We start from the raw sequence: 25,041 nt of genomic DNA, 5'->3' as shown, positions 1-25,041 counted from the left end.
TGGAGTTGTGTTGGAGTCCCTTGCCACACTTGCCACACTGCCATGTTGGCAGGGGTAGGTGTTATGGCAGGTGATGGGGAATTAGAGAAGCAAGAAAATTGAACATGAGTCTTGAAGGTAGCTCCTCATTATCGAAAAGGCAATTCCAATCCAACATAATTAAGGGACAACAATGCAATAACTGTCAGCTCATTACGGAGAATAATAAAATTCACATCACAGTGTCACTCTCACAAATGCCAACTTCAGGCGCCAACTGTGATCATGCAGCCAATCCTTTCCTCTTTAACGGAGAAATTACAATAGAGCTTTGGGTGGAGGCCCATCTGCTTAGATTTCCTATCAGTCCTCTCTGTCACTATGCGAAGATTGGGTTGGATGAGAGGATGAGGAGGTGTTAAGTTTGTATCCTGACTGTAATTAAAAGCATCCAACTAAATGTGAATAAGGAGGGAAAACTTTATGATATGTAAACAATGCATGTTTTGTATGTGTCCTTGTGAGACTTCACTGTTATTTATTGCAGAACAGATCACTTGACCTTCTGAGAAGAAAAAAAGATGTGAGCTGTTTTAGGAAATTACTCAGCCTTTTTTAAAAGTGAAAGTAGAGTATATATTTGCAATTAATTTTTTAAAGATTTACATCTTCAGTAGGAATGGATTGGCTTGGGGCTGAGTGGCACAGACAGAATGGGGAAGTCAGAAAGTATTGAGAGATGGACTGACACATTATTAGTTCCGGTCTTTTCATGGGATTTTTTGACAATAAGAAAAATACAGAATATCGGCATACTATTCTTTAAACTGATTTTCAAGATTTTGGGTCCCCCAGACATCCAACAATTCAACAAGGTCATCCTGCAGTGAGCACAGTTCAAACTATGTATCAAGTAGATTTTTGTGTTATTGATGTTTTTATTGAATTCCCTTTTTTCAATCAAAACAGAAAATGATGATAGAACTATACTGTTTGTAATACAACATCATGCAGCACAACTTAGACACGGCAGTATGGTTCAAATGATTCTGTGGGGGCAAATGGAAGAAATCTGCGCTCTTGAGAGCGACACACCAGCAACATGATCATCCCCTACTTACCGTAAAGGAGAGAAAGCGACAGAATGAGGGGCAGAAGGAGGGAGGAGGGAGGGAGGGATACATGATCTCTGGGAGCACATACAATTTAATTATAGCTGCAATCAATCTGATTTACAGGCACACACACACAGACACACACACACAAGTGCAACCTAGTCTTTCTTTTTTTTGGCATGTGATTAGACTTTCTCACTTTGCCTTTTGTCTCTTCGGACACAGCAAAAGAGACTGGGGTGTTTTCCTCTGGTTTCATATCATAAAAGCACAGACTGAAGATACAAATATACACCTATACACACACACACACACACACACACACACACACACACACACACACACACATACATACATACATGTACACGCATCTCTCCCAAGGGAGCAAAAGAAAATAAAATTTGTTGGATTGATTGATTGACACATACAAACACACACACACACAAGTATTGTTCTCAGCAGTAATGTAATCTTGCCTCAGCTGCTGGCTTCATCAGACTGATGTAATAGGAAACTGGTATTTATGTTTTTCAGAAAAGATGGATTGTGTGGAGGGAGAGAGGAGGGTGTGAGGAGGTTTCAGCCCTGAACTGACTCCACTCAACCTATCACGCCTGATGAGGGAGGAGAGAAAGGGATTGGATCAGAAGGGGAGGATGGATAAAGAGTTGGTAAATGGATGGAAGGAGAGAGGGAAAGATAAGTTATAAAGTGAGAAAGATGGAGAGATTGCATGAGGAAAGAGGGAGAAAGAAGATGAAAAGGAGATTGGAGAAGGTGTAGATTAAACAGATCAGAGAGCGAATGATTGTTTTTTCTTTTCATTTCATGTTGGTTTTACTTGCCGTGTGTATAAATGTGTGTGTGTGTGTGTGTGTGTGTGTGTGTGTGTGTGTGTGTGTGCGTGTGCCATGAGTGCAGTCGTAGCATAGTGTGATATGGAGCAAGGCTATTACATGCAGGAAATCCTGCCCGGAGGGAATTGTAATGTGTTAAGGAATGTAATACTGTGTCAATAGGAGGAGAGTGAATGGGACTATTTGTGTTACACATACGTAATAATAATAATGAGTACAGGGAGTGCACACTGTCATGATCAGCCAGCTGTGTGTTTACATACTATATGTGTGTGTAAGTTCATGCTTTTATAAGTGTAAAAGTATGTATCAGGGAGGTTGTGAAGGATTCTTTGGTTTTGGCCAGTATACAGATGGGATGATTCCAAGAGCTCTTTAATTTGTTCCAATAAAATAAACTGGCAAATCATGATAGTAAAACTAGTGATACTTTAAAAGTTATTTTATTACTGCTGATTTGGACCACATGATACTGCATTAAATGGTAATTATTACACTGTAAAACAGTCTAAGGGTTCTTTATTGCATTAAAGGATAGCTTTAGATGTTTTGAAGTCTATCTTAACGTAATACTCACATGCCAAATGTACTTTTAAAGAGTTGTTGGTCACTGTAATCAGTCCTCCTGTCCATACTAGCCATGAACAGATACATCTTTGGGCCCGTTCAGATGTTGCATCTTTTGCGTGCACAAATTCATTCGTTTCAATGGAGATGCACGTCAACGGCGCTCAAAACCGAAAGCGGCACTGTCGCGGTGCGCATTCATTGCAATGCGCCTGTTTTTTAAGGCGGTGCACCAAGATAGAAAAATCGCAAATTTTTTAGAATGCAGCTAGCGCATCACAGGACTTGTGACAAGAATTAACCAATCAGCTTCACATGACTTGCTTCACCCTCCGTCCAAGGACATCACAACATCCAGTTGAAAGGTCAGCCAAACTGAAGTAACTGAAGATGGAAGAGCGACTGATATAAATTATTCAGACTGACTGTGACTGGATCGGTTGCTTAGTAACGGCAGGCGCGACCATAGCGCTACCTCCCAAGCACCTTGGATAAAAGGATGAAAGCGGCGCAGCTGGCGCTTTCCACGCAATTTTAGATGCATCGGGCCCTTAAGGTGTCACTGTGCTTGAAACGAACAACGTGTCGTCCAACCACATCTGAAGGCAAAAGTGATTATACCTGTTCCGAACAGCCACACTCCAAGGTAGGGTGAAAAGACATTTACTGAGTTGAATGTTTGTGTATTTGGGTTGATTTTGTTGCTTTGATTTGCTTTGCATGTTAGTTTGCTTTGTATTTTTCTTGTATTTTCAAGTTCACATAAACCGCATAGTTAGTTAGTTTATCTGGTTTTAAACCAGTATTTAGTATTTATAATTAAATCATCCATTCTCCAATTCCTCGCCACAGAGACGGCATGTGATAATCATTCAACTGGGGAGCACACTTTCGGTCTTTCCTCAAAGGCATTTATAGTGTTGTACTTGATTGTACCCATACAAAATGACAGAAGTAGTATGTGAAAAATACAAAAGACAATTTGAGAAAGAAGTTCACTTACTTTAAAAGCTTACTTTCTCACCTCCACATACCTGGCCAATAAATGCATTAAATGGGTTTGATTGTCAGTCAGTTGCATAAAGTTGCAGAATTTGTTGGACAGAGCCACCCCCAATTCCAATGTTGAAAAGGCCTTTCAGACACTGTTCAACCATCAGACAAGCACTTCTGCACACTGACCCCTTTAGTAGTCACATGTAGGTTTGTTGCCAGGACATCACAGGAAATACTCAGACTCTGACATATTAGCTTCAGCTGATCTTTAGAATTTTGCATGGAATGAGGACTGTGGTTTTGTCACTGATCTCTTACAGTGTAGTTACATTATAGGAGGGTTTTGAGAGAAAGGTAATGACGAACTACGTTTTTTATACCATAATAATAATACCATAATGTTCATACTGAATAAAGTTAAAAAATCAATTTTTAGAATTACAATTAATAAAATGACAATGTGAGAACAATGCAACAATGTGGTCTCCTCGGATTTACAGACCTTTATAGTGATGTTAAGCATATTGTTTAGCTGTCCGGCCTTCAACTTTACTGTTTTGGTTCACTCTCACAGCTTTCATAGCGTCCATTCCAGTTGCAGCTGTTTTCACACAAAAAGGCTCTAACACTGTACACTGTACCTGCTCAGCACCAAACAACTGACAGATACACTGAGCAACTAGTCGGTGAACACAGTGTAGCATTTAGCAGCTAAAGAGCCAGATATTTCCCTCAGGAGTTGGTAGAGACCAAAAAACAGAGCTAAAAGAGAGTGAATGTTGGACATTCACCAGGTGAACACAAACATGACTGCAAATGAACTAACCCATATCTAACCCATATCAACTTTGCCATATCACCTTCAATGTTCACAACTTACTTCCGTTTCCTCAAGTGGCCAAAAAAGTTGCAGGTTTAAGGTTAGGGTAAGATTGTGGGCTTGTTTTTTTTTTTCTTTCCATGAGACATTGAGCGTTTATATTCTCAATATTTAACCAAAACCACTTATTTAACCTAACCAAGTGTTCCAGTAAGTAATGGGCAAGCAATTTGCATGCCCATCATTTATTCTGACTGCCGCCCTATGACCTCTGTCTTTAAGACGAACGTAGACAAAAATGTTGCCAGGAAACATAATCCAGTTGGCTATTCTATTTCCTCTCAAAAATGAATTTGGCAGAACAAATTAGTTAAACACAAATGTAACTTCAAGAATACATGGTTAGGTATGGAGAGGAAGAATGATTTCCACAACCAATAACTCACTCAATTTACATAAGGCATGTGAGTAACATTAAGACAGAGTGGACAAAATCAGACACTATCCTTTGAAACTGGTTCTGCTGTGCTGTCATTCAGGTCATAGATCTTCCTCCCAATGGCGTCCACATTCTCCCATTTCCTTTTCCCCATCAGTATTTTCCCTTAATATATCAAAGTAATGCTGAACAGAGCCATTTGGCATAATTTGCTTCTCTTTCTCATGGCTGCCTTCTCAACAGCTGGGCTTCAGGGCTATTTCTGCTTTAAATAGTTGTATCTTGTTCAACACAGTCAGCATTTTCTCCTTTCATGCTCTTATCTTTGGAGTGGTGTCGCCCCTGGCCTTGTTTCACATAGTCTGTTCATTACACCATGTACTGCTATCGACTGGCTGCCTAACACGCCACTGGCAGGAGGAAACCCATTCAGCAAAACGTGGCAGCAAAAGCCAGGTAGGTTGCCATGGACACTGCATCCACAGTTAGTTGTGTTTGTGCTAGACCAATGAAAGTAATTTTTCCAGCCATTTTTTTGGAAGGGGGGCTGGTGGTAAATCTGTTTTTTGAGATAAAGCCTCTTTAGGGTTTTTACCAACGAATTATCTCATTTTTACTGTTTGTTATTTGACCAGCTTCACTCCTTCTCCCCCACATCTCAGTCATGGGAAACAAAAATTACATGTCGAAGCCGTGATTTATGACACTGAGGGCATGAGATGCTTTGTGTGCCTACAAGATAGATTTTGTACTGATGTTTTAATTGAAAGCAACAACTGACATGACTGCAATATGTTGTTTTGTTAGGTTAAAGCAGGCTTCAAATAAATGATTGTTAATGAAGAAATTAGTCTTGTTAATGAAGTTTTACCTCCAGTAAAAACTCAGTGGATGAGTTATCGGCAGTACAAGTCATTACTGGAACTAAGGACAATATAAATATGTTGCCATCCTGTATTTAACACATAAATGGAAATAGGAAATAGTGGAAGTTCACAAAAAAATAAGAAAAAAGTCAAATGTTAAAAATGTGTCTTTTTGTCATAAAGAGAAGATACAGTAAATTATTCTAACAGAACACTTTTTTTTTCTTATCGGGAGGAAAAGCAGGAATACCTAATAACATCAATGATGGCTCCATTCCATTTAGTTATTCCCGTGAGCCAGCATGCACAAGAAAAGGGCCCTGACACTTGAACACCTAGATGAAAAGCATTCATTTTTAATGTTATTAGTTACACCTGTGTTTAACAAGTCAAACTGTCTGCAGTGAGAAAGGTCAATCAAGGCTGATGGAAAGATTGAAATTTAAATTAGCATAAATGCCATATTATGTGGGAAGCTGCAATAAAATGCCATGACATTCTTTTAACTCTGCAATCTTGTCTCACAGTTTGAGAATATTCGCATAAGAGTAGTTGATAAAGACACACACTGATTTAGCATTTACGTTTGTCAACTTTTTGGAAATAGCTTAGCTTACAAATTGTGCAACATTTGGATAGAAGGGACATTAAATGGGTTCCACTGGTGTCCAGACGCAAAGTAAAAAGATATTAAAGTTGCACAAACAATATTCCAATGGATCAAATGACTGTGTAATGTGAAGGATCTTGCTCAAAGAAACCTGCAGAGTTTTTTAGTCAGCTAAAAAGCTCTAGAGCTTAGCTCTTGTTTTTATTTTTAGGCCTGTAAACCCAACTCTCATCAGCCTCATTTCCAGCAGCAGCAGGCAGCTGTTCTCAGTAAGAAAGCTCTGATAAATCCACTGTACTCTACCTGCTCAGCACCAAACAGACAAAGTTAGTGACTAGCTGGTAAACATGGTGGAGCAATTAGCAGCCAAAGAGCCAGATATTTTTCTCAGGAGTTGGTGTAGACCAGACCAGAGCTAAAAGTAGAGTGAATATTAAACTAAACATTTGTCAGGTGGCCTGAACCATGACTCCAACTGCTTGTTCTGCTGCTCTAGCTTGATAACTAGACTTACTTGCCATTTTGTTGCACTTTATTACTCGTCTGATATCCTGTTCATGTTAGCCATTTTCTCTTTGGGAGGGGTTGTTATTTTGCCCTAACCAATCTGTTATGAGTAAATTATCCAGAAGTCATCTTCAGCCAACAAGGAAGGCTGCTAGGAGCAGGGCCAAATTTTTCCATTGCAGTTTTTCACAGATGTAGCTAGGTAGCTAGCAAGTTTTTTAAGCATACATCCCCATTCTTAATCCTGTATACAAAGCTTGGTCGCTGAGCACAACATCTATTTGAATTGCTGAACAAATCAAAGACATGGATGGCTGGAACCAAGCCCCAAAGTGGCCAAAGAAATCAGTTAGAGCAGCTTTAAAGTTTTTATAAGAGATTTCTCTCAAGCATTGTGTTCTAAGGTTTTTTACACAGATACTGACTCTGTGCTGTATTTGAACTCATTATAAACACAACTTTATGCCACTTATGGCCACTTTCTTCCTACTTAGCAGAGGTGTGACTGTAGAGAGTGGAGGTGGAGTTGGGGGGAGCAGAGCAGGTTAAGCCCGAGCTCCGGTTCCTCTACTCGTCCCACCGGACTCTTTAAGGAGCTCAAGGCTTACACAGCCACAAGCAAGAGAGGGAAACTCACACACACACTCGCACAAACATGCCCATGTACACGCATACTCAAGGTGGTGACAAGTAGCTACTTAAGGGTACTTGAGCTTTCCCACTTGAACACTTGTTTATAGGCTGTAAGCACACCTAGTCCTGCAGCTGGGCTTACTGTGTAATCTACAGTGCAAACAAAACCAACGCAGGAGGAAACAGAGAGGTGTAAATAAATACACACATGACTGATTCTTATACACACAAATGCTTACATGGGTTTTCTTAGAGAGAGAAATTCCTTTTCTGGCAGAACTTTTTCCTCTTCCTTGTCTTCGTGCCTTAATGAGGCTGTGAGCAGCGATCTGGTTGGGCTTTTGTCAGCGGGTGTCTGGAGCTCCACAGACAAATTAAAACTCAATTATGTTTTCATTTCACGCTCTTTTATTGGGACTGATAATAAAAAAAAATGGAATAGCAACTCAGGAGGGATGAGGGAAAGAAAAGGAAGGAGGATGGATGGAGGAGGCCAAAGGGAGGAGAATACAGAAGGGGCTGTAACTGTTAACTCCTCCCTCATGATTTTCTTCTACATTATACTGTGTGTTGCTATCTATGTGTGTGTGTGTGTGTGTGTGTGTGTGCGTGCGTGTGTGCGTGTGTGTGCGTGCGTGTGTGCGTGTGTGCGTGTGTGTGTGTGTCTCATTCTCTCCTGAAAAACAGCCATAAAGCCTGCAAGGACATTAAAATGAGATATTAAGGCCATACAGTCCTACCCGCCTATAATGAAAATAATGTATTGTTGAACTTTTATGTGGCCTGCATTGAATGCCATCATTCATATATATATATATATTCATATATATAAATATATATATACCCCCAGCCCTGTAATTCAAGTACCCCTTCATCTACACCACCTGTCATGTGTTCATTTGAATTGATTTTAAACTGAAGGTTAATTAATGCTGATCATATAAGGGTGGACTGTGTTACAATAATTTTTTCATACAACTGAACTGTCAGTGTTTAGGTTAGTATGGTCAAGTCTGTATTTGTACTACTATGACTTTGAGTTATTTCAACCATTTATCTGTTACTGTAAGCTATCTATTCATTTCTTATAGCTATCTAAATCAACCATTCATCCATTACATTTAGCTTTTTCAACCATTTAGTGTTATACTTGCTTGTTTGGTAACTAGTTTTCATGCTCTCAGTCACAACATGTAATGTCCACGTGTTTTTTTATCATTTAGTAGTTGAGCTCTTCCACAATCTTTCCACATACTCCCTGGCAACTGCAGAAGTACCCCTGGTGTGCAAGTACCACTGGTTGGGATTCACAGCTGTACATCACATTGATGTCAGCGATACATAAGTACAAATACACACACATTGTAGAACACATACTGTACAACCATTGGTGTCTTATGAAGGAAAGCCATCACAGACACACACATGCTCCTGTTGCCCTGCAGTACACTTCTGTGGTAATTGATTGATTGCACAAGAGAACACAACAGACACAATTAGTTCACCCTGGTCATCTCGTTAGTAATTCCCTGGGGACCCTGTTGACATGTTAGACACCCACTTGTTCACACACACACACACAAACAAACACACAATTTCTTTCTGTTGCCCTCCTGTTGCCCCATTTTTAATCCTCCTCCACATTACTCTTTCCTATCAAACTCAAGGCTCTGACTTCTGCCCTTCCCTTGTTTTCATCACACACCCCCTCCACCCCTACCCCACCCCACCTTCGCCCTTTCCGTCAGTCATTCATCCCACACCTCATCACCCAACACCTACCCATCCTTACCTCCCTCCCGCTGCTGTTGCTGTAACACTTTTAATTACGGCGAGTTAAAAATTACGAGCCCGGAACACCGAGTCTCTGGCAGGTTGGCTTTAATTGCCTTGTGTTGTAATTCCGGACAGAGGAAAGGGGAGGGCGGAGAAGGTTGGGGGTGGGTCACACTTGGGTGGCAGAGAGAGAGAGAGAGAGAGAGAGAGAGAGAGAGAGAGAGACTGACTTTCAGATGACCTCCTTAATTAATCGACAGCCAATAGTGAAGTAGAGCGCTGCGGCTGTTTCCTCCCTCTCACTCAATCTTCCCCAGCCTTTATCCACTAATATTGGCAATGCAATATGAGGTCTGCATAGATTCTGGTGGAATTTTTCTCCAGCTGATGTGAATAACTGTCAGATTTCCTCAAGTAAGCTCCCACCCCCATCTTGTTGTTGGTTAAAGGTGCCTCACAGCTTGAAGCCAGTATCATTAAAAAAGTCTTTTCAGTATTTGCTTACTGGCACCTCTCTTGGTGGTCTGCTCGGTAATTAAAATTAAATCTTGATGACAGACGCCTTTGGCCACCTTCCATTTTTGATTCAAAACACAGACAAGCAAAACACACACACCAGCCTCTACTCCCAACCATGAATTCATAATGATTTGAAATGATTTATGGCTTCACCCTCCGTCACGTGGACAGACACCACTGGAACCACTCTGATATATTAAAATGGAGCGCACCCCTCCACCATGGCCTTAAGTAGCATGGTTAGCCAACCAAAACAAGCCATAAGCTCTTCTAGCTTCGGTAGATCTCAGACCATGGACTATCTGCAGCTGGATGACCACTCCACTCTGGCCTGTCCTCTGCGGGCTCCACCAATCTAATGATACAGATATATTTGTGTCCTTTGCGGCAAATGTGCATTAAGATGTAGGTCGCTGCGGGGCTAAGTGAATGTGTGTGTGTGTGTGTAGATGGTGACAGTGACAGAGATGTAAGCTGCTGTGGCATCTGACCAAAAGATCCATATAGGGATGACATCACCCTCGGAAGAAAAAAAAGGAAGAAGAGGAGGAGGGGTTTTTAACAAACTATGAGCTCAGAATATCAATGTAGGAGGACAGCTCTAAGCACTCCTGGCACTGAACCTCCAACCCTCTCCTCCCTACACCCTCCCACCCCTCCGTGTCTATAACTCCTCCATTGCCAGCCTTTTATCATGGGGCCCTGACACCTGTCCTTTTCCCACCCCTACCTCATGTTCACACGTCTTTCTCTCGGAATTCAGGTTGCCGGCTGCTGCTTTGGTCTGTGCCTTTTCCAATCACAGCAGTGCCACTTTCCCTCCAATCCTTGTTGTCTTTTTTTTTTCTTTTTGTTTGTTGCCTTCATTATGTCCGTTAGGCTGACAGAGAGGACACTTGGTCTATTTCAGACATTGACATAGGTGCACATAGACACACCTAGTCAACAGTGTTGAACTTAGACAAAAATTAATTCATTAGTTATTTCAAAAATATTAGAACGTTTGCTTATTCCTCACTTGGGGCACTTATTTGTTACTTAGACTTGTCTTATCTTCAGAACCCAATAACCTCACCTAAGAATGATTATAAAAGCCAAATTGAATGTATGCCCAATGTTCTTGCGATGTTTGTGCCCAATAAAATCAAAGTGGGAAAGCTTCCATCAAGATAAACTTTTTTAAAAACTTTTTATAGTAGTGTGACCTTTCCCTTAATCTGGGTGTGAACACCTATTATGTATCTGGAACTTCATCCACAGTGGGACTAAAGGAGTTGACATGGAGGCAGGCCAGTAGATTTGCAAACTTTATCTAGATGTTGGAGTGAGGGTGCAAATAGGTTCGTAGGTGTGGTATCACGTAAATATATCTTAAACCATCAAGTGAGGAAATAAACCTGGTTAACTTATCATAGAATGATGGAGAATAATAAAAAAATCATGCTTACAGTATTCACTAACGCACACAGAATGTCCACACTCCCTTACTGCTTGCAACAACTAGCAGAGCAGACAGCCTTACTTACGATGTGCGTTAAGACTATTGCACAGGCAGCTACTCCACCTACTGACCAAATGGTCTTACTGATCTCCACCTGAGGGATGTAACTCGGAGCTTCTGAGGGAATTCAGCACAACCAAATACCTGCAAAATGAATGACATTCACTTCAACCTCCGCTGTATTTTGTGCGTAATGCTTATTAAATGTTAGTATGCTAACACGCTAAACTAAGAGCATGGTAAACATTATGCCTGCAAAACATCAACATGTTAGCATTGTCATTTTGAGCATGTTAGCATGCTGACATTAGCATTTAGCTCAAAGCACTGTGGTGCCTAACTACAGCCTCACAGAGCTGCTAGCTGTAGACTCTAAATCATGTTATTTTCTGCTTTTCCTGATTTCTGCCAGTTCATAGGCATAGGGCTAGGTGTTAGCTAAGATTAAACAAATCAGAGGAAAGTATAATGTAGTTTTTGGTAATTCAATTTTAGGGCCCTATTTTAATCGTGCTAGCACAACAAGTGCAAAGTGGTAGGTCTTTGGGTGTGCGGAGTGGACGTCTCCAAGGGCACCCGCTATTTTGGTTCATGTACAGTATGTACAGCAGCAGAAAGGGCAGGGTGAAGTTGACTATAGATCAGAGGGTGTGGTGATTAATAAATACACTCTCAGCCAGTCACATCACTAGTTTCATCGATCTGAAATAGCTGAGCCAATCACAGTGACGCATGATGACAACAGCTCAACAAATGAAGAATCAGCTTCTCCAGGAAATCTTGCTGTTCTGTCTGAATGGTGCAGAGCACACAGCATCATACATGTTGTGTTTTCATTAATTAGTACAGTGACAATAGAAATAAATAATAAAAAGAAATGGTTTGGTGAAGCTGTTTATATGACATTTGCTCCATTTAGTTTGCTCGTTGATAAACGACAACTCGCTTTGCGCTGCCTCATTTGAATGAACCTCCCACCTGTTTGTTCCTCTTTTCCCACCTGTGCACCGTGCTCTCTTCGCTGGGCACTACAATACCACACAGACGGGCAAAGACAATTTCAAGGTCAGGAAAATACCAAACTGTCACAGTGCTGCTTGTGCTGGTTGTTATGCCGCAGCGAAAAAATAGGTCCCTTAGTGTTATATTTAAAAGGAATGAAAACAAAAGTAAATACTTTTTCTATTTTTTTCTGTTCAGAACTGGAATGTTATTTACCTAAAAAATGTCATTTGCCACGCGTCCTATTGCTTGAAAAACAAATATCTCTGTTAGACATTACTAGACATTTATTACCATCCAGTCACTGGCCAGGAGGGTTGTTCGGTACCCTTCTTGCTCAAGAGCACATTGACCAGCAGCTGCATTCAGGGAGAAGAAAAAACACAAATCCAGTACTGCTGTGAAAGAGTGCTGAACATCATTCTTGACTGTGGAAATAGTAGTTTGACCAAAAAAAAAATCTTCGCTCAAGGTCCACTTACAGTTTTTCTCACGATTTGTTTTGTTTGTCAAACAGAGTACTGCTGCCTCTAAAATCATTAAATGTTGTTGCTCTTTTAGCAGTTCTTGCTGTCTTTCTTCCATGAAGCTCCTTTAGCTGTCCTCGTCTTTTTACAGTTTCCACTTCACATGAAGATGTGAACATTAAAATGTCATTATCAAATTAATTATGATACCTTTGTATAATTACTAGTAAACAAATTGGACCATAATGGGTAGCTTCTATTACTTCACAAATTAAGATCAACACCACAGAAGATTGAAAAATGTTCTTGTTTTGTGCTATAAAGCCATCGAGCAATCAGTGGTGTCCACTGTAAAAGTGTAGAGGCTGGTGGAGGCTGTCAATCATCAAAATGGTCTCATTTGTTTATAGTAATTACAGCAACTCCCAAAGTTAATGTGCTGCTGATTTAGTGAAGTAAAAAGGCTACATGTACACCTTAAATTTGCTTCCTGTGTTTTTCTTCTGTTTTTTTCCCGTATTTGTTCTGCCTCTTCCTCCACACTCTCATCCACCACTTCATCTCTCCTTCTCTCCATCATCTCTCTCTCTCTCTGAAGCCTCTTTCCATCCATCTCTTTCCTTCCAACCATATCTCTCCCCCTCCATGCCTCCCTCCCTCCCCGGCTGTTTGAAGGAGAGCTCTTTGAGGGTCCGCTGACTTAATTACTGTAATGGGGTTTCTGACACTTGAGACTAAAGAACTAAAAGAGCTGGAGAAGAGGGACTGGGGAGGGGGCACACGAAGGGACATTATTATTAGTTTTATATAAAGGCCTTGGTCCGTGAGCATAAAGTACTCCAAGGCTCCACAGAGAGACATTCGTTTGCAGCACTTTGTTGCACTTTTCATCAGGCCTTCGTTATTGTTAAGTTTGTTAAGTTTAATTGCATGTTTGTGCACGTGTGAGCGTGTGTGTGTGCGCAGGAAAAGAATGCACAGCTGTGTGTGTAGCTTTGTTTTTTTTGCACATTTGCACAGCAGTCCACGAGGTTCAGAAGTGTTCAGAAGAGTCTCTCTGAAAAATTGTTAATTAAGCAATTATTGAACATTGCAGCTGTGACTCGTGGGAGACGTGCCGGCATGTTATTTGAGGTTCATGTTTTGCAGGTTGTTTATGGCAGCAGTTCTTAAACTGCAGTTCAAGGATTTCCAGAGATCCTTGAGGGGATCAACTGGGATTTTTGCAAACAAGTTTTCTGATCTGAGTTATTTTAGCAAAAGTTAGCTCAGCTCTCTGGGGGAAAAACCCCACAGATGTCCCTTGGTTAATGATTCAGTTTATGTCCTTTGCATGAAGAAGTGTGAGACACTTCTGCTTGATTAAAATCAAAGACACTGACACCCCCCAGAAATCCTGTTTTCTGTGTTTGACAGGAAAATAGAATTGACCTACGTTATCACCAGCTACACAAGCTGGGGCCTGGATTCAAATGAGAGTAGGAGAAAAGGGAGAGGTGGGGGAAGAAAAGTATTCGCACAAGAAAAAAGACGAGCGGAAGAGGAAAGCTGAGGAGGAGGAGGTGGATGGAATGAGAGCCAAGTTCTTGTCTATCTTCATTATGGTTCATTTCAATTTCTATCAGTCACAGAGACATTTCAGACGTCTGGCTCGATATACTGGCACACACACAAACATGGACATGCACATGGATATTTAGATGAGGCTCAAGTCAGTTTCAATTTAATTAAATCAGAAAGTGAATTTAACTATTAATGTGCAAAACTTTCACCACAAAAATCTTATTGTAATTTATAATTATACAACTAAGAATGAATTATCTGCCAGTATTAGAAAATGACTACTAATACTCTTTCAAATTGCATTTTAAATTCAGTGAACAGACAGAGACCTAGCTGCTCACACCAACACATACAGATAATTACAGTCACATTACATTTCAGACACATGGACACTTCAGAACGTATTTCCTGCTTATTAAAACCCCACTGGGGGCATGAATGTGCTCAGCAGAGCTCATGGTAAAATGCCTATTAGATTAAGTGATATGTTGTGTGAAAACTTGACATTTTGGCCTTACAGTGGTGGAGGAGAAAGCTCATGGAGTATCCAAAACATTAAGGGTTAATCCTCTGTGGAGCATAAACCGGATCAGTAAATTTTCATGGCAATCCGGCCAGTAGATTTCTTGTCTCATAGTGGCACCAGAGGAAAAGAAAAAAAATGAAGATCGACACCAATCATCATGAAAATGATGTTTTAAGATACCTTACCATGAACCAAAGCATTGGTCAAGGGTAACTTTTGGTGGTGATGGTGGCCCTAAATGAGGTTATACAGTCTCCAAAGTCATTAGAAATCATCCTCTAGGGGCCATAGAGCTTAATATCACATTTCATGTACGCTGGGACTGTAGGTATCATACTCTGGACCAAAGTGTTGGACAAACCAACAGACCAAGTGAACATACCAACATTGAACTGACCAACACTGCCATCCAGTATAAGAATATAAGTATCCTATACATTTATCAACACCAGTGCCAATACCACTGGCATGAGGCAGAAGCTACCAGTGTAATATATTTATGCTAATTACACTAATTATATCAAATTAAAATTATAATGATGCATTGATGTTAAAAATAATGCTACATATTGAAGCTTTTACCCTAAACTAAGTCCACACACAAAACTTGTTTCTCATAAGAACAGTAGTACAAGAACACACACACAAACACACACATCTATTTAACCTCTCCGGGGGGTAGAATCGGCCTATCAGACAGCTGAGGTAGTGTTCCGGTGGGGGGGCGAGGAATATAAATGGGGCTCCCAGTTCCCCATTAGTCTGTCTGAGTAGAAGATGGAGGGGGGTGGACAGATGGGGTGGGGTCAGGCTCAGGTGCTGAGCAGACAGGAGAAAAAACATCCCCTCGTCCTCCTCCCTACTCCTCTTATCTAAGTTGTTGCACCTTTTAGGCAAGCCACCTCCATCCATCTTCAGTTTGGCTACACCTGAGAGCTACCTGCAGGCTACAGTACCTCTGTAATTCTATTACACCCATCCCAGAGGAAGGTGGCATATATATCAATTGTCATACTGGCTAATATGTTCTTGTGAAATCAGCACACTTTCCACTGTATGTAATTTAAGTATTATCATCTCTGTCCTTTGTGAGATGTCGCTTCATCAGGGACCTTGATGAATCAAGTGAACCAGGACAAAAAGGATAATTTTAGATGCTCAAAAATAGACTTGTAGTCTGCGACTTCGATTATTATCAAGAGGAAGTGTTTGGGGAAGTTAGCACAGATGTGTGTGTTTGTTTGCAGTGTTGTTGTTTGGATATGTGTGTGTGCATGTAGAGCCAGACAGAGATGGAGAGAGTGAGTTTCCGTGCCTGTCCCGGTGGCACCAGGTGTGTAAATAACACCCTAATAAAAATGAGGATGAATCAAAGTGCTGAGGGACCGGAACGCCACTCATCCATACACTCCCTCCCCTTCTCTTAGTCAAACCCCGACATTGATCCCAGCTCATCTGCTCATCATCAGCATCCCCGGCTGCACGAGGCTCTCTCCCTCCTCTCTGGTCTGCTGGGGCACTCGTTATAATTCTGGGTCTGTAGGCCGCGTGTGTTGTGGCATCATTTTGCCAAGTGTCCTGCTTCTGTGCGGGCTGACAGCTAAACCCAAATCCACTGCTTCACTGAGCCGGATTATAGGCCAGCGTGCCTGGTTTGCCTCGTTTCCGTCACTGTTGTTACCTGTTAGCAAAATGAGCCTAGGATCTGCTGGGGAAAGTGGGATAAAATGGCCCCAGGCTAAAGGTAAATTAGCTGAGGAAATCACATCCATAACAGAAAGAAATGAAAGAATCAGAACAAAGTCATTTGCGCTTGTGGTAAATGAAAAGGTGGGCAAACAGTCATGAAGCAATCGGTGATTTGTGAAAGTTCAAACAACTAACTTCACTTGGATCATAAATGTGTATGATAGAGAATATATTGAGGCACTGTAAACGGTGACAGCCTTAAAAACTGTAATCTGTAAATTAAAGGGTAAATTGATTTCACTATATATATCAACTTTGGTGTTTAGCTACAACCTCATCCTACCATAATAATATAGCATGCCTTTAGTATCAACTGGAATCATGGGAGCTATGTTCCTATGTAACTCACTGGCCTCTAATTAAATATAAATATCCCACCAGACTGTCTGAATCACATAAAAATATCTGATAACCTCACAATGGTTTAAAGCAGAGTGTAAACATAAATTATGGGTTTATAAGAGCCTGTTTACTGAAAACAGCTGCCTGAGATTGATAAGAGCTGCACAACTGAACCAAAACCGAACCTAAACAGAAAAGTTGCAGGCCGTAAAACCAAAACAATGAGCTGAACGACACTAAAACGCTGCGTAGAGCTGAGGAGAACTGCTGAGTCATGTGATCTCTTTTCTTTGTGTGCCTGTTTGGACTTCCTCCCTGTTGCCAGCTGTGTTCATTCATCACCAGTGTCTGCATTTGGGTCCTCTTCCTCGCAAGCCATACCTGCACCATAGCACACTTACAAACCACACTATTTAGCTACTTTTATTCAGCATTTCTTTTGTCAGTTATTGTTATGTGCCATTTCATTAGAGATTAAAGCATGTCACCTTGGCAATCAAGTGCAATTTTGATAATTGGCACCTTCTGTTGAGCAATTTTCTGTTTTGTTAATAAGTCAACAAACAAAAGGTCAAAAAATAATATATTTGTGGTTACAGTCTCCAAAACCAACCAACAATCTTCCTCTCATAAGCTCTTTCCTTTCACTGAACAATTGGAGTAATGAAATGGCCAGTTAGTTACTCAGCTGATTTGCATAATAATATTAGTCAACCTTTTGGTTTGATTTGTTTGGTTTGTGTGACTTTCAAGCAACATGGAGATGAATGTTTCCATAGCGAATGTTTAGTTGTTGTTTAGACTAGAAGATTTATTAAAATAGTCTTTGTGATTTGATAGTACCATAAAATGTTGCAGTCCAATAATATCCATCAGTGAAATAGACTCTTTCTAAACATTAACAGAAGAATAGCTAATATAGGTGTTACTGGCTACAGTATGTTCATCTGTTCCTTAATTCATTATTCATGGCCATGCAGGTACAGTAGGCCTATGCTTTTTGTGAAGTTGTGGATTATTACTATGGGTTACAGTGTGATTTTCTTTTCATTGTGAGGTTTTAGATAACTTTTATGTTCTTTAAATGTGGATGGAAATATGTGTGAATGTGCAGGAGTTGGCAATAGCTTTGTTCTTATGAACTGGGGATGTTCTGATGCTGAATTGAGCATCAAAAGTCTCAACTTCAAGTCAATCTTCTTCCAAAAACTTACAATAATAACTCAACCAGTTATGTTAAGTAGAAGTATTTGCTTCAAAAACATTTAAACAATCATATAAAATATGCATTTGCCTTCATAATCACTCACACAAATTCCAATTTTTTAAAAATATAACCTATGAGAGAAAAATAAAAAAACATAACCAGTGGACATAAGGATTAACATCTGTTGTGTGTGTGTGTGTGTGTGTGTATGCGTGCGCGCGCGCGCGCGTCTGTGCCTTACCTTATTAATGAAGGACCCCCTCCTCTCTCCCTCACGTTCCTGTCTCCCTCCCCTCCCTCTCGCTCTCTCCTCCATACATCGGAGGCTGTGAGCTGCAGCGGCGGCAGAAAGCGGTGCGGACCACGGTGTGTGCCGATCTCCGGAGGGGGATAATCCAGTCGGACCTTCAGTGGAGTGGATCTCCTCTATCTACACACTCGGAGAAAAGGCACTTTTACATTCCCACAGGGGATTTTGATTTACTCACCACAGGTAAGGTCTTTTTGCACAAGTTTTCATCGCTCTGGGGCTGCCCACACCTCTAATGAGTACTGTCTCCCACCAGCCTGTGTATACCATAAGGGTATGGCACGGCAGGCTAAGGGCTCTCTAAGGGGTTTTTTAATTATGCAGAGAGAGGGAAAAGGGAAAACTGCCACAGATTAACTTGGAAGTCACGTCTTAGCAGCCGACACGTTGATGAGAGGTATCCACTCATTTTTTACGCACATGGTCCCGTAGTTATTAGTCTTTTCTTCACGGTGTGCATGGACGGGTCTAGAAGTTTTGATGGTCAGTAATAAGAGCCTTCTGTGAGCAAGCTGTCAAAACAAAAACGAAACATGAAAACATTGGATGTGTGGATGCAGAGCCGGTCTGTCGGTCTGGAAATGACTTTAGTTCACAGACTGATTGTACTTCTTACAGAAGGATAATGTGTCTCAATTTAGAATAACTGTATGCGTGTGTGTGTGTGTTTTATCATATGGTAGGTCTATTTCTTTTCTACTCTTAGTTACTGTTTTCATGTAGCTTGTTTGCGTCCCTTCGCCAGATAAAACGTATCTACCGCCATGCGTAAAAGTAGCACTAACTGCTACTTGTTCTCACTAATCGGGTTTCCTTTTCTTTTTTTACCCGCCAGCAGCAGCCTGGTCTGCGTCTTTACGCACCACGAGTTTTTTTGCATCGCTCCAAAAGTTTGAAATCATAATAGTCGCTGTTTATCTAAGCTACATCAGCCTTGACACCTCCACCCGTCATGCATTCATCCGTTTTAACTGTTCACCGCTAGTGACGCGCTTTCCCCCCTATACAGAAATCAATCAAAATCAATGCAATGAACACTTCTTCGCTTATTGCGAAACCGATACACCTCATATAACTTAAGACCTTACACAAATGTATACAGTAATATTTCATTAGGAATACCCCACAACCCATAAAAGCAGCTTCTGTTTGAAAAAATGTGCTTATACATAGAGGTAAAGTGTTAAAGTTTCCAATGTAGTTGGGCATACTGCTCTATCCAGAAAAGGAGTTTTGGGAGTCACTGAGGTTAATAGAGTTACAGTGTGAGTCTTCAAGTCTAAATGTTGAATGACTCAAACTCTTTTGTTTTAATACTAGAATTAAAGAGCCCAGTTTGTCCAAGACCTTTTAACATTGATGCGGGACATTTCATAGATATACAACACTTAAATAGTTTTTAATAGCACCACAAAGGCGGTTCTGCTCTGGTACAAGCCTAAGAAGTATCTCCTGGTACTATACAGGACCCTTGAGCTGTGTGTCCAAATCTGTAGCCCATACAAACACACTGTAGCACTCTACTGCAGCCTCTGGCGACCGGTGATAAGGCTCGAGGGGGCTGACTCCCACGCTGAACCCACTGAGTGCCGTGAAGCTTTTGGGGCAGGCTCTGTGACCACTTTGATTAGGGGATAATAAACCCATTTATAGAAGGCTTTCAGGTGACGTAACTCGCCTGAGAGGAGATAAAAGCAGAGAGTTTCCCGCTAAGCTCTTATTTCTGGCTACCACCAAATATCATCACAAACTGCAGTGGAGAAAAAAAGAGTTTGCTCTCAGTGAATTTATGGTGATAGTTAAGTGTTAAGTTAGGCTGTATGGAAAGTGAAGGTAGCATTCAGAGTATAATATAAATAGTTGTGATAAGATTTGAGGAAGACACCGAACAGATCAGTGGCTAAAGGCATAAGCTTCCTGTGTAGTAAACTGCAGGCGATGCATGGTGAGGGTTAGCAGGTTACGTCTTTGGTTACAGAGCAGAAGGTGGAACAGTTTTTCGTTACTATTGATTCAACAGTAAACAACACTGACAGAGTCAATATTAACGGCTATCTTTTACGGTCTTTTTAATGTGCCCTCTAGCAATCGTTGGCAACTTTGCAACTCTGTTGCTACACGATGTTGACCCCAGGTGACTTTACGTCTCACTAGCAACAAATCTGACTGCATTCTCAGACCACGGGGAACAATTTTAATGTGTTGATGTGTTAACTCCCAAAGCACTAAAGCCTGTAATTCCTAAAGCACTGAAAGTCTGTGGCAATAATTCAGTACAGCTCATGCTGTTGCACATGGCTTTGCATTGCATTTGCAATGAGCATTTCATTTGCTCATTTCAGGAACCTTCAAGGAATTGGAGTTTTTTTTGGATACAAATCTACACCAGTAAAATGTTCACTTTCACTTGTAACGTTACCGAATCAATCTCACACCACAAATACCTCTATGTTTGAACCACAGTTATACTGTATATTCAACCACCAGCGCCCCCTTCACAAATTCAAAACAATCCCAGCAACCATTGACACTCTCAGCCCCGTCACAGCACTGTCAGATTGCTGCTCCGGTGTTCCTCTATCTCTACCACGCTAAACAGATGCATTTCAGCCATTTTCAGCCATTTTAATACCTAGATATAACATCTGACGGTCACCAAGAATTCGTAGAATCAACGTTACATACGTACCTCCCATTTTAAGGTATATAGCTACTGGCTGGTAACGGCTTACGTTTCACTCATACCACCTAAAGTGTCTTTTTTTACAATCTTGTGGGTCATTTGTATTTAATAGGACTTTCTGTGTGACATCTCCAGGACCCCTGAGGGTTCTTGGACCACACTTTGAGCACCACTGCTATAATTGAATAAGTGCTTGTCTGTTGCTGGAAAGATGTATGGGAAATGCTTGACAACTGACAAGGTGCTATGTATCATCAGGGGTGTGTTTTTGATGTGTGTCCATGCATGTGTGTGTGTGTGAGTGTGCGTGTGTGTGTGTGTGTGTGCAGCAGTATTAGTAGAACTCTCAGATATTAGGGCCTGTCATGTTCGGTAAATAGCCATTCATCACGCATGCCTTTCCCTGTGATGGTACCCACAAGATCCAATCCATTAGCCATAAGCTGGGTGTCCAGTCAGAGTGTGATAGTGTGTGTGTGTGTGTGTGTGTGTGTGTGTGTGTGTGTGTGTGTGTGTGTGTGTGTGTGTGTGTGTGTGTGTGTGTGCATGCCTGTATCATAATATATTTTAATGCTTAAGGAGTTGTGACATATGAGAAAGTGCACGTGCATTTGAAAGAGAGAGGGAGAAAAGTTGGGAAGAGCAAATGCATTCATGCGATTCAATAATATTTACATTATAATCAATTATATGAAAGCAATGAGTATGTGCTCATGCAAGTGCAAGACGCTCATAGTGACCGGATATGGTTTTATACATGCAGCGTGTTTCGAATTGTGTGTGTGTAACAAGACAGAGGATTGATGGATGATAAGTTGAATTGATAATGACACCTCACAGAGACACACTATCCTTTTACCCCCATCTTCTCCCACTTTGGAATGTCTAGTCCCCTGCACTGCACTCGTCATCACTGCTACTGTTGGCATGAAGAGAGTGTAAGCAGACATGCGCTATATGTTGTCACCAGCCGCTTCTTTTCACCTGCCAGCCATGAGCTTCACCAGTACAGAGATGTAACGCGCGGGAGGTTCACACTGTCCCCTCAGTGAAAAGGCAACTCCATCAACAGACAGAATGTTGATATTGCATAATTCTGCAAAATCCAGAATTACGTACAATGACAATGGTTTTTTATATAATTTATTTCTACAATAAAAGCCAGTACACCACAGGATGTTTAGGCAACTAAAACACTTTAGGTTAAAGAAGCAATCTTGTTGTCCAGTCAGATGCACTAAACGTCCATCCACAACCTGTTCTCATTCCCGGGTCGTCCAATACCGACGCTTTGGCGTCGACCGTAACCTGAATCCAAACGCCATTATCTCTGAAAAAGGCGCTTTATAGCCTGTGATTGTAAAATGTGAAGTTGCTCATTTAGTTTTATATTTCCAAGAATATGTGGCTGAGGATATTTAATTATGAAATCACCTTTCTTAAGAAGGGGCTATCAAACTGGACTTTACCTTTCACATCCCTCATTTAATCCCTGCACTTGTCACCTTCATATATTTCATACACTTAATTTCTTCTGTGTTGCGCTTTTTTGGGAGCAAATGCCAAGACACATTCTTTGTATGCTTGCACTGGCTAACAGATTCTGATTGAATGGGCTATGTCATGCTGACATAAAATCCCAAAAGAGAAGAAAAAGAGAAAGAATCATAAAGATACAAAAAATCTCCAGGGTTGTGGAAATAGTAGCCTATGCATGCCTCAGTATTTGATGACCTGTGAATGTCTTTTCAGCCATAACCCAAGCACTTCAGGCCTTCCTCCAAGCCTGAAGTAAGGCCTTAGATTGTCAGCAGTATTGAACAATAATCACTGAAGTTCCACTAAAAAAGAAAAAACAAACAAAAAGCTTCATTTTAAATGTCGGAGCTGAACCAGATACATCGTTGGAAAGGCCGCGACCTGGAGAGTAAGATTAGTCAGTGTGAAGATTCTTCATGGCTCCTGCTTTGAACCTTGAGCTTGGTGCATGTTTGAAGGCTTATAATCCAGCAACAAAACCAACTGTTATAGAGAGCTCTTGACTTCACATGTCATGTGAGCCTAGTCAACAACTGGGGGTGCCGTCAAATAAGACAAGATAAGATAAATTTCATTGATCCCACAGCGGGGAAATTGGCTTGTTACAGCAGCTCAAGATTCAACACGTACAGGAAAAAGGTTGATAGATAAAAAATACACATACAATAGAAATAAAATAGAAATACAGAATAGAAAACAAGAGCTATAAACACTATATACACCTGTCATTTATACAGATATATGTGATGAATAATTGCACTTATATATATATATATATACACATACATACTCTACCATTCAAAAGGAGTCATCTCCCACAAAAGCTTGATTGGTACAGTCAGATGGCTGAGAGGAATACTCTATATTTCTGAATGGTCGTTCATGCTTTTAGGTTGTGGAAGGTCCTCTTTACAAATAGATGCTGTTTTGTATGAAGGGTTTGCAAAAAAAGTAATATTTTGTACAAGGAGAACAAAACACTGTACAATGGTTCGACCAGGCTGACAACTGAAAGGGCAGAAAGAGACAAAGATACAGCTGAGCAACAGTTTAATAAGAAAATAAGAAATCAGCAGTCATTGGTAAAAGAAATTGGAAGCTTAGCATCAAAATCTGTGCAGATTTAAATAGGAACAGGTTTCAGTGTCAAGTGCACAATAATGCTTATAACAAGATGGAATTATAGCTACTGTGCAGCTGTGAGTTGGGGCTGGACATTTTGAGGAGGAGGAAGAAGAAGAAGAAGGAGGAAGATGAAAAAAATAAGACAAATGCAGTCCCTCCCAGACCAAAGTTATTAAACCCTAGGCTTTCTAATCCACACAGCACAATGGCTGAGTAGACATAAACATGCATCACACAGGACTCAAACTCACAACCTTAGACACCAAGGGTAAGTCATGATCTTACTGAGCTACCTGCCAAGCAAAAAATGATCTGTTAGTTTGGTGTCAAGTGAGCAAAAAATGTGAGAGGAAGCGGCTGAAGCTTGTCAAGGGCTGGATAATGAGTTGATAAGTAGAATCAGGTGTGTTAGAGTGGGAAGCTACCTAAAACATGCATGGCAGTAGCTCTCCAGGAGCAGGGTTGATGACTACTGATGTAAGATATTCATTGTGCATCACCTGGGTGCTGAACTCACAGCCTTTATCACCAATGGCATGTTGAGATGACGTTTAGCTACCCGCCGAAATGGGAAGATCAGAGGTGGCTTAATAAGACTTAACATAAAGGCTTAAAGGCAGATTTCAAACTAGTGTCAAAAATTCAGTTATCAAGACAAAAAGAGAATTTGTGGACTTCATCTAGACAACATAGAGATGTCTGTAATTTATTTTTTACAAAGATTGATCACTCCATAAGGATAGAATTCAAAATACTGTCACAAATTCAGTTTTTGAGATACAATTCTGAAATTTACCACACTACATCTACAATAACTACAGAATTTTGTAATATTTTTTCATAAACATCGGAGATTTATTTAGAGAGAATTTGCAGTAGCTGTTTACAGTAAAACATTTTGCTGCACTGTGGGTTTTTAAAATTCAAAGATCTGTCTGGATCGTTTGTGGAGGACAGTCTGAAGATGCAGGGTGGCAAGTCTGGAGTCGATTGTAAAAAGTGTGGGAGGAGATAGGTTTAATTAGTTGTACAGTTTTTGAGAAAAACAGAGTGATGCACGTCATAATTCCTGGCAGCTCGAAGCAAGTGAACATTTCTGCTCCGCTGGGCCGACATTTTGGTGAACGTTGTAGCACATACGACTGATTTATTATGTATTTTCAAAGTTTTAAACTTTAGACGGTTGCTGTAGCACCACCATCAGGACTATTGGACCACAATTTCTGTTGAGGACGTTTGGCATAGAACTGGACCTATGTGCAAATTTTTGTTTATTTTCACACATGGGAACGCAGATTTCAAAATAGAAGTAGTAGGTTAGTCCAGGGTTAGCACTGTTGGAA

At 40.7% G+C, this 25,041-nt stretch overlaps 1 protein-coding gene across 2 annotated transcripts in view; it reads left to right on the top strand.

Annotated features, from left to right (window-relative positions):
* The first annotated feature begins 18,330 nt into the window (after positions 1 to 18,330).
* Positions 18,331 to 25,041, top strand: part of LOC122879205 (endothelin-converting enzyme-like 1) — a 44,652-nt gene continuing 37,941 nt past the window's right edge. For both annotated transcript variants that reach the window (XM_044203056.1, XM_044203055.1), the window contains exon 1: positions 18,331 to 18,534. The gene's annotated coding sequence lies outside the window, so the exon portion shown is untranslated. The remainder of the gene's footprint in view (positions 18,535 to 25,041) is intronic.

The sequence above is a fragment of the Siniperca chuatsi genome, linkage group LG7, assembly GCF_020085105.1.
Source record: "Siniperca chuatsi isolate FFG_IHB_CAS linkage group LG7, ASM2008510v1, whole genome shotgun sequence".
NCBI lineage: Eukaryota > Metazoa > Chordata > Actinopteri > Centrarchiformes > Sinipercidae > Siniperca > Siniperca chuatsi.
Note: the sequence above shows the minus strand (reverse complement) of the source record. Positions and strands in the feature narration are given on the sequence as shown.